The sequence below is a fragment of the Heterocephalus glaber genome, unplaced genomic scaffold, assembly GCF_053883595.1.
Source record: "Heterocephalus glaber isolate CG9 unplaced genomic scaffold, H.glaber_assembly_v1.0 deba00001689, whole genome shotgun sequence".
Lineage (NCBI taxonomy): Eukaryota > Metazoa > Chordata > Mammalia > Rodentia > Bathyergidae > Heterocephalus > Heterocephalus glaber.
In genome coordinates this window covers 13439981-13449219 of record NW_028258414.1, presented here as the reverse complement: position 1 = coordinate 13449219, position 9239 = coordinate 13439981, and the positions used below count along the sequence as shown (strand labels likewise).

Genomic DNA, 9239 nt, shown 5'->3' with positions numbered 1-9239 from the left:
GGGGGTGAGCCCTGTCCTCTGAGCAGGTGAGGGTGCCGAAAGCCTGCTGCCTGCAGTAGGCTCTGTGGCCATGGATGTGACTCACCTGCCAACCCTCCATCTGGGGGCAGCAGCTGGCTGCCTTGGGGGTGTGGGTCATTCCCTCCAGCACCTTGGGGAGACGGTCTGGCAGTGTTTAAATCTCCCTCGGTGGTGCAGCACTTGGGAGGGTGAAGCAGGAGGATCAACAAGTTCAAGGTCAGCCTGGACTATACTGCAAGACCTTGTGTAAAAAGCTCCTATGGCTGGGTGTGGCGTATTTGGGCCTCAGATGGGACAGGGGAGGGATGGAGGTTTCTACCCCTAGAGGAGCCCTTGTCATTTTTGAGACCAGGTCTTGCTGAGTTGCCCAAGCCGGCCTCCAACTGGCAATCCTGTCTCAGCCTCCCTGTTGGTCTTCCCCAGCAGAAACCCCTCGTCAGTGCTGTGGAATGTATGTTTTTATGTTCTCGGGGCCTGGGAAGCTTCTGCCCCAAATCCCTGAACAATGGTGGCAGAGGATCCTTGTCTGCTGAAGTCTCCCCCTCGATCCAGAAGGACCAAGGGGGCCCGGGGATTTAGCTCAGTAGTTCCACCACCTGTCTCGAAAGTGCAAGGACCCGAGTTCGATACCCCGTACCAAAAAAAAACAAGGACCAAGGGGGACTAGGGGGTGTTGACAATGGGTCCAGGCCCGGCCTGTGCCTTTCCGCCCCTGACCACTTGTGATCTGGCGTTGGGAGAGAAAGGGCCTGCTTGGCTCCCGGGAAGCAGAAATTTGTGGCCTGTGATCCCGGTTCTCAGTCTGGCCCAGTCTGGTTTTCATCCCCACCACAAGTCATTTATTTCCCTGTGATGACTGCTAACTAAATGATTACGGGTCCTGTGTCGTGGCGACGCTGCTTTCTCACTACCATGTTTTAAAGTCCTCCGCTGCTCTCGGGTGTCACAAATTGAGGCCCTGGAGCTCAGAGTTGGGCGGGGCAGGAGAACAGAGTTGGTTCCTGCAAAAGCACGGAGCTCTAGGACGGAAGAGGAAAAGCCGGAGGGGCCCCCAGGTTCTCGGGGTGAGCCGCAGTAGGTGTGGACCCAGGCCAGGCTTTCAAGATCTCGAACCCCGGGAGGCTCTGCTTTTGGACTTGATGGAACTTGAGCTCCACCTGGGCGGTGCAGAGGGGGCGAGCACTGGCCAGTGAGCTGTGTGAGTCCCGTACAAACGGCCAATGGGCGGGTGAGGGCGGGACTTGAGTGGGCCGGGTCTCAGTGCGCGGGGAGGCCCGGAGCCGCCTTCCCGTAGCCGGAGCCCGGCCAAGGCGGGCAGGTGGGGCTGAGGCGGGCTGATGTGGCTGCGGCGGGCAGGTAAGGGCTGAAGGCGCTGGGACTCCGGGACTCTGCCTGGATCAGGGCGGTCCGGAGCCGCGGGCGAGCTCCTCCGGTCCCGAGTGCGGGCTCCGGCCCAGAGCTTCGGCGGGAGTGCGAGGAGTCTGCGTGGGGTGCCGTGCCTCTGGGGGTCCCAGCCGGGCGCGGAGGGTCGGTCGAGCACCCCACTCCCGGTCCCTAGCATCCCTTCGCCACCACCGCCATCGTGCGTTCATGTTTGTGTTCATTCATTCCCCGCCACGTCGACTCCCAGTCTCGTTCGTCCCCACCCTCAGCATGGCGCTGCCCCTCCCCGGGCTCAGTCTGCGCTCCCAGCACAGGGCAGTCCACACTCGCAGCGGCAAGGCTGCCCGTGACGCCGCGGAGCTGTCCCAGCTTGACTGGGCCGCACCCACGCTCCACGCCCGGGCTGGCTGTGGCTGATCTGAAGCCTGGAGATATGGTCCAAAGTTGACCTGGAAGGAAAGAAAGTTTGTGCAGCTGAGGAGAGCAAGCAGGCGGCTTAGACAGGGGGTGACATTGCAGGTGACAGCCGGAATGGTGGTTTCTGCTTCTTGAAGTCTTGGGGCCCTTGGGTGGGGTTATTTGGGGGACGACAAAGCCAGGGGATGAAGCTGTGAGTTCCTCCCCTTGTCCAGGACCTGCACTGGCAGGCTGGGCTTTGGGGGACGGCCTGTCACCTCCGGGGAGCTGGCCCAGGGCCTGGCAGGGCGAATGTGTGCGTCTGTCCCCAGTCGGCCCCCCTCTCTAGTGGCTCTGAATTCGAGGAGGAGTAGAGGTGTCCCACAACCTGCTGGGTCTGAGGGTCTGGAGACTGAAATAAGAAACTTAATCCACCCCTTTAAATTAAGTATGTAGGTTCGCTTCTGCAGAGAAAGAATTTTTAGGACTCCTCAGTAAAGAGGAACGAGACAGATTTATTAGAGGAAGATATAGGACATACTCAGGAGCAGAGTGCCGGTGCTCAGGGAAATAGGCACGATACAGCTGGGGTGGGGCACACATTTAGAAGCTGTGTGGGTGATCTCGGATGTGCATTCTGTCTGCTAGGTTACAGTGTGAGCCATCCACAGTGGCTTCAAGTGGAGATGGCCTTAGACCTGCTGTCTCCAGTGCAGCTGCTTTCCGGGCTGGAGGAAAAGGGCAATTTGTAGGTGAAAGGGAATGGGGAGACCCATTCTCAGCTGAAAGGGAGTTGCCCAGGTTTGGTGTTTGGGGAGAAGGGAAAAAGTAAATAAATTGGGGTTGTGTTCTGAAGCCGCAGTTTTTCTTTAAAAGTACAATTTAAAAATTTTGATTTCCTGGTCTACTTTCTACCTAGTTTTATTTCTTCTATCCTACTTCCAGGCCTCAGAGGTCTAGAAAGACCTGTGTCCCGGGTCATCCCTCCAGGATGTTGCTTGGCCCTCGAGGGTTGAGGCAGTGAATCCTGTGCCAAAGGCCTCTTGCCTGGAAGCCCTTCTGTGAGCTGCTAGTGCCTGCTTGGGTGGCTCTACCCAGCCCTGAAAGTGGTTAAAATAGCGCATTGGCTGTTGAAAGCCAAGTTCTGTGTTTAGTAGCCTGACATGAAGAATTTCACTCTGGGAACCAGAAGTGAGTTCTTTTTTGTTATTGTTTTGTTTTTTGAGACAGGGTCAATGCTATGATGTTCAGGCTGGCCTTGAACTTCCTATGTAGTCCAGGCTGGCTTGGTGCTCTGGGTGATCCTCATGCCTCAGCCTCCTGAGTTCTGGGATTACAGCCTTGTCCCACTACATCCGGCCAGAAGTAAGTTCTAAGTCTCATGTTGTCCCTATTTTACTGTGACCTGGGGACAAATTACTTTCCTCCCCAGGCTTACTTGCCCTGAAGTAAGGAGATGGGACCATAGGTTTCTTGATGGTCTCTTCCTGCACGTGGCTGGCTGGCTTGCTCTTTCCTCCTTCCTTCCTTCCTTCCTTTCTTTCTTTCTTTCTTTCTTTCTTTCTTTCTTTCTTTCTTTCTTTCTTTCTTTCTTTCTCTTTCTTGAGATATGGTCTCACTATGTAATTCAGGCTGGTCTTGAACTCACTATGTATCCGAGGCTGGTCTCAAACTGGTGGCAATCTTTCTGCCTCAGCCCCTGAGTGCTAGGATTCCCGGGTGCTGAGCCACCCCTCCTGGCTCACCTTTCCTTCTCCATCTCTGAGGTTTCCTTTCTTTCCATGATTTCCCCTTCACATGACAATGTGTGGAAAGCCCATGCAGTCAGGAGGGACACAGCACTCAACTTTGGTGGCTGATGTCTCAGGCTGATCACCAGAAAAGAATTGTTCAAGAAGGGAAAATAATTTCCACCCTTTACAACCTCTAAAGACTTCTTAATGCAGCTTGGGTTTGATGAGAAGTCAGTGTTGACCATTGTGTCACTATTCAGCTGGGCTACAGGGCATGGATCAGTTATCACCTGTTATCACAAACCTTTGTGGCTTTCATTAATTCCCCAGCTGTTTACCCAGTGTGTGTGTGTGTGTGGGGGGGAACCCAGGGATAGAATTTCCTGTGTAATTAAGAAGTAACAGGCACACTGATTCCAAAGGAAGACATTGTTCTCCAGAATATAAACCTCTACACTGTGACAAATCATTCCACCAACAACTAGTTCTTTTTTGTTGTTTTTTGGTATCCGGGATGGAACTCAGGACCTTGTGCTTTCGAGGCAGGCGGCTGCACCACTGAGCGAAATCCCCAGCACATTGTTTTGTTTTTTGAGACAGGGAGGGTCTTGCTATCTTTTTCTGTCTGATCTTGGGCTGGCCTTGAACTCACTACATAGCCCAGGCTGGCCTCAAACTCACGACAGTCCTCCTTCCTTAGCCTCCTTGTGCTGGGTTTACGGACTTGTGGGCTTACACGTCCAGCAATAACTACACATTTTTATTAGTAGAGAAATGATCAACATTTAGGACTGGGCTGTAATAACCTGTGGTGGTTTAAATCCTTGTCCTAATGTTTCCTCAGTGATGTTTAAAATTGTTAATTTTTAAGCAGACATTAGCTTTTGGCTGGCTCTATTTTTTTTTTTTTTTTTTGGTACCGGTGATCAAACTCGGGTCCTTGCGCTTGTGCAGCAGGCGGCAAAACCACTGAGCTAAATCCCCCGCCCTGGCTCTATTTTTTTTAACCTGAAATCAAAAGCACTTAAAGCATTAGTTTAAATCAAAGATGAATTGCTTTTCCTTCTTATGTATTTATTGACATGGCAGATCAATATGTATTAAGTCATTGTCACAATCCTTCTGGCCTTTTTTTTTTTAGATTTTTGAGACAGGGTCTTGCTATGTAGCTCAGGTTGGCCTTGAACTTGTGGCAATCCTTCTGCCTCAGCCTACTGAGTGTTGGGTTTACAGGTGTGCATCACCATGCCTAACTATCCACAAATTTCAGCTGAGTTACTACTGGCTCTGTGTTGCTTGTTCTCTGTCTGTGACCAGACTCATATCTGACCTCCCTCTAAGCTTCTTAGGCTCAGTCCTGGCTGGGCATATAGTACGTGCTCAGCAAAAGTATTTTCCCTGCAGCGCCCCCAGCTTGGATGATCTAAGATAGTGTTTTCTGCTTGAAGAATCTCAGCAATTTTTCAGCCCAACTCTGAGGAGAGCTTCCTCTGATTTCTTTTTCAGGGTGCAAAGGTAGTTAGTTTAGTGGTGTTGGGGTGCATGCCAGGTACTCTACCACTAAGCTACCTTGCCAGCCCAATACTCCTTTTTTTTTTGGTATTGGGGATTGAACTCAGGTCCTTGTGCCTGCAAGGCAGGCAGCAGAAACACTGAGCTAAATCCCTGGCCCACAATACTCCATTTTTAAAATAAGCTTTTAAATTTTGAGATAATTATAGATTCATTTGCAGTTTTATGAAATAATACAGGCAGATCTCATGTAGCTTTGACCCAATTCATCCCAAATCTAACATCGTAGATACGGAACAATAAATATCACAACCAAAAAACTGAGATTTATATAACCTAGTCACTTTTTTTTTTTTTTTGTACTGGGGATCGAACTTGGGTCCTTGCGCTTGTGCAGCAGGCGGCAAAGCCACTGAGCTAAATCCCGGACCCACCTAGTCACTTTTATGCAGATTTTGCCAGTTTTACATGCACTTGTGTGTGTGTGTGTACATGTATACATGTAGATTTGATTTTGTTCAATCTTATCAAGTGTGATAATGCAGAGTTCATTTTTAAAAATTTTTATTGGTACATGATTATAATACATAATAATTACACTCATCATGTGGAGGTGGTACATGTACATAAGATGTGGAGCTTAATTCTTTTTTCATTTTCCCTCCATTTCTTGGTCCCCTTCCCCTTTGCAAAAGATCTATCTGGTTAACTTCCTGTTATATATCTTTTATTTTGCTCTTTATTGATATTTTGGGTTTCTCATATAGGAGAAACCATGCAATATTTAAGCTGAGTCTGATTTATTTCACATAACATTATGGTCTCGAGGTGCATCTATTTTCCCGCAGGTTTATAAACTCAGGTTTATGCTTCTTTCTAGAAGAGTAGTGGTTTTAGGGTGCTGCTGGGGACTCTTTCTAGAGATTCTTTTTAAATTCTTTTTTTTGGTACTGGGGATCGAACTTGGGACCTTGTGCTTGTGAGGCAGGCGGCAGAACCAATGAGCTAAATCCCTGGCCCTCTTTGTAGGTTCTTCTTGTCCTGAACAAAGAACTGGACAAAACAGGCAGTAAAGGTAGGGAGGTTTTACATTTATGAAAGGTAGGAAAAGAAACATGCTCTACAGAGAGTGTGCTGATTAAAAGTAGGATAAGGAGTATGCTCTGCGAGGTGAGAGAGACCATTAGGAAGTAGAACACAGAGGCCAGGAGGAAACAGTGGTGCTTTGTGTATCTCCCACTCCTCAGCTGACTTCAGGTCTAGGCCACCCTATCAAAAACCTGCTTAACTCCTCATAAGAATTGAAGATAGTACTTTCATGTGTCCTAAAAATTCTGATTAACAGATCACAACCACTTTCCCAACCAGCTGGCCATGCCCTAATCTCCTGCCTCAGTGGTACTCTATTGTGTGTATAAATGTCACATGTTCTTTATTGGCAGGAGTTCTTTTTTTTGGTACCAGGCCTCAGGCTTACCAGGCAGGCGTGGCACCACTGAGCTAAATCCCTGGCCCCCAGAGTTCATTCTTAAAACTAAGTTTTTCTATGGTTCACAGTAACCTATTATATAGTTTATAAATAACTAGAAGAAAGGGGCTTTAAGGCGTCAAGCAAAAAGTAATAAGGAGTTTGAAGCACTAATTTCCCTGAGATGGTCAGCATATATTGTATACATGTATTGAAATAGCACATTGTAAAATATGTACTATTACTGTGTGTAAATCAAATATTTTTAAAAATTTAAGGAGATGGAAATGTTAGCTATCCTTAATCATTACACATTGTATTCATGTATCAGATTATCACATTATACCTCATAAATTTGTATGATTAAGGTAACAATTTCTTTTTTTTTTTGGTACCAGGGATCAAACTCGGGTCCTTGTGCTTGCGCAGCAGGCAGCGAAACCACTGAGCTAAATCCCCGGCCCTAAGGTAACAATTTCTTAAAAATTAAAATAAAAAAGAATATTTAAAAATACACAAAGACATCTGCAAAAACAAAAACAGTAAAAAAACCAAACTAAAACAGAACCCCTTCAAATTTCTATTTTTCTTTGAGGGTTTCCATAGGGAGAGATTTTAGGAGTATGGAATTTCAAAGGTGTCAGTTAGTTACTATCATTGTGCTTTGGAACAATTTCTGTTTCCTGCATTTTTCTCCTTTTTCATCTATTTAGTTTTCTTTTTTCTTCTTTGTTTTTAGAAACTTCTTTTCACCAGTTGAAAACAGTTTGCTTATTTGGATCATAAACTTTAGCCAAAGTATGCAGAAAAATACAGAAAAGCATAAAAAAGAAAATGAAAAGCATGTAAAATCCCAGATGGAGAAAAACATCATCAAATTTTGATGAGCATTATGCTACATATATATTTTTTCTTTTTTGTTTTTTGAGACTGGGTCATGCTAGCCTTGAATTCACTGTGTCCAGGCTGGCCTTGAACTCGCAGTGATCCTCCTGCCTCAGCCTCCTGAGTAGTGAGATTACAAGTATGTGCCATTAGGCCCAGCTGTTTTCTTATGCATGCTGTTCTATATACGATGTTTTCCCATGTTGTGTAATGCTCTCCTTCCTTGTTTATATAGATGTCTTTTTAATAAGTTTTAATAAATATGTATATACAGAGATACACTTTTATTTTCTTGGTGCTTGGAATTGAATTTAGGAGTGCTCTACCACTGAGCTATATCCTCGGCCTTTTAAATTTTATTTTATTTATGCAGTACAGAGAATTGAACCCAGGGCCTCCACAATGAGCTACATCCCTAGCCCTTTATTTTTTACACACAAAATATCTTTTATTCTGAATTATATAAAATCAAAACTCCAAACAAGTACTGTTTATGTGATCTGTCTTTTTTCTTTTCTTTTTTTTTGGTACCGGGGATCGAACTCGGGACCTTGTGCTTTCGAGGCAGGTGGCAGAACCACTGAGCTAAATCCTCAGCCCCTACTGTCATATTTTTAAATGTTATAACTAAACATGATAGCTTTTAAAAAATCTGAGTTCACTCAAATTTTTGTCAGTATGTCATTTACTTTACTGACTATAATTACCAAGTTGTAAGAACAGTTATAATCACTTTAATACATCACAGGATTTTGACGCCTGATAAGATCTGGGTATTTCCAACTAAACCATCAAAATAGCTTTTGGCGGGGGGGGGGGGGGGGTACCGGGGATCAAACTCGGGACCTTGTGCTTGCCAGGCAGGCTCCGGAACCACAGCATCAGTATAGCTTTTGTCCAAAGAAAATACCTTATTCAAGTTACCAAAACAAACAAATTATTTTGAGTTTGAAGTGAAGAAAACAGGGCACGTTAAAATATGAACAGAAACAGTTTCCATTTAGTGGAAGCTGAAATCAACGTGTACTTGTATGGGTTGTTTGTTTGTTTGTTTCCAGTACCAGGAATTGAACTCAGGTCTTTACACTTGTCAGGCAGGCTCGGGGCCACCGAGCTACATCCCCATCCCCTAAACGTGTACTTTCTAATCAACCATCTGTCCCTGTGGCATTCCCAAGTTTTTCAAGGTCTACCAGGCCAAAGTCTTCCCTGCCTTTGCTTTGCTTTTCCCCTTTCTTTCTTGTTTTGCCTTCGGCCTTTTTCTCTGCCTCGAGTTCATCCATACTGGGTACTGTCCATTCTGGTCCAGAAGAGTCTTTTTGTTTCTCTTTATCTCAGGCTCCATTCGCATGTCCTCTTTTTCATTGTCATTCGCTACACCTTCTACTTTTTCTTGGGATTGTCCAGTCCCACCACAGTTGCTATCTCTTGAGCATGTTTCGTTAAAACTTTGCGGTCTACTTTGAGAATACTTTTAAGTCTGTTGAGCTCCTTTGGGGCATTCTTTTTTGTCTTTTCAGCACTCATGTCTCTTTTTCACTTGCTCTGTAAAGTTTTAACCACGTTTTACCCGAGAAACTCAGGAGCATGCGCACCACAAAGTGACCGCACTAGCCGGAAGTTCCCATACTTCCGCTTTCCGGCCATGGTGGCCTTCTTTATCTTTTATTTTGAGACAGGGTCTTCCTAAATTACTGAATTGTCCAAGCTGAGTTCAGACATGATCCTCCTTCCTGAGCTTCCCCGAGTGCTTGGATTACAGGTATGTATCACCATGCTTGGCTTTTTTATTTATTTTGCTGTCCTGGGGATTGAATCCAGGGGCTTGGACTCCAACTTGT

General features: G+C 46.2%; 1 protein-coding gene and 1 pseudogene across 6 annotated transcripts in view; one reads left to right on the top strand and one right to left on the bottom strand.

Moving 5' to 3' along the window:
• Window positions 1-1277: 1277 nt before the first annotated feature.
• Gramd2a (GRAM domain containing 2A) overlaps window positions 1278-9239 on the top strand; it is a 38518-nt gene continuing 30556 nt past the window's right edge. For 2 of the 6 annotated variants that reach the window (XM_087198944.1, XM_087198943.1), the window contains exons 1-3: window positions 1296-1377; window positions 6912-6981; window positions 9078-9160. The gene's annotated coding sequence lies outside the window, so the exon portion shown is untranslated. Of the gene's footprint in view, window positions 1378-1400; window positions 3166-6911; window positions 6982-9077; window positions 9161-9239 lie in introns of those variants that run through there. The other 4 variants (XM_087198945.1, XM_087198946.1, XM_087198948.1 and 1 more) reach the window with 4 other exon arrangements.
• Window positions 8213-9045, bottom strand: LOC147821869 (protein LLP homolog pseudogene; annotated as a pseudogene).